Raw genomic sequence first — 688 nt, 5'->3', positions numbered from 1 at the left:
TCACTGCTCTTCTAAATCATTGGCTTATTTGAAAGACACTTTCCTAATGCTTTTCTGTCTTAATTTACAGCTGAGAAAGCCAAGGGTGGAGAAGATGCGCAGAGATCGTATCAACAGCAGCATCGAGCAGCTCAAGTGTCTTCTGGCTCCAGAGTTCCTCAAGCAGCAGCCTGATACCAAGCTGGAGAAAGCAGATATCCTGGAGATGACACTCAACTTCCTGCAACGCCAGTTCACATGCTGTCTCCTGCAACACCACAATTGCAGTTCACATGCTGTCAGTCAAGGCTTCTCCAGGTGTGTCGTGAGATTGTGCACTTCCTGTCCAAAGATGAGATGAAGACAGAGAGCCAGAGAAGACTGCTGAAGCACTTCCAGAAGCTGCAGACTTCATGTGAGCAGAACAGGAGGGAAAGTGTCCTGCCAGACCAGAACACCTTCAGCAAAGAGATGAATGTCAACAAGAGCTCCATCTGGGGGCCTTGGTGGAGCCTTACAGCAACCAGCAGCACATGCTGAATGTCTACATTAGACTATTACGCTTTCAGTTTTTCTTTTTGAGAAAAAAAAAATAAAAGTGGGATGTGCAGGAAGTATTCTGATTCAATCTTCTATGAAGACTTATCTTTTCTATTTTTGAGAAAACGTCCTTTAGTTTGAAATATAACTTGCATTGCAAATGCCATAA

At 44.0% G+C, this 688-nt stretch overlaps 1 pseudogene; it reads left to right on the top strand.

Moving 5' to 3' along the window:
• Positions 1-70: 70 nt before the first annotated feature.
• LOC107746999 (transcription factor HES-5-like) lies at positions 71-519 on the top strand (annotated as a pseudogene).
• The last annotated feature ends 169 nt before the right edge of the window (positions 520-688 follow it).

This window comes from Sinocyclocheilus rhinocerous, unplaced genomic scaffold (genome assembly GCF_001515625.1).
Source record: "Sinocyclocheilus rhinocerous isolate Xijiao unplaced genomic scaffold, SAMN03320098_v1.1 scaffold47164, whole genome shotgun sequence".
In the NCBI taxonomy this organism is placed as follows: Eukaryota; Metazoa; Chordata; class Actinopteri; order Cypriniformes; family Cyprinidae; genus Sinocyclocheilus; species Sinocyclocheilus rhinocerous.
Note: the sequence above shows the minus strand (reverse complement) of the source record. Positions and strands in the feature narration are given on the sequence as shown.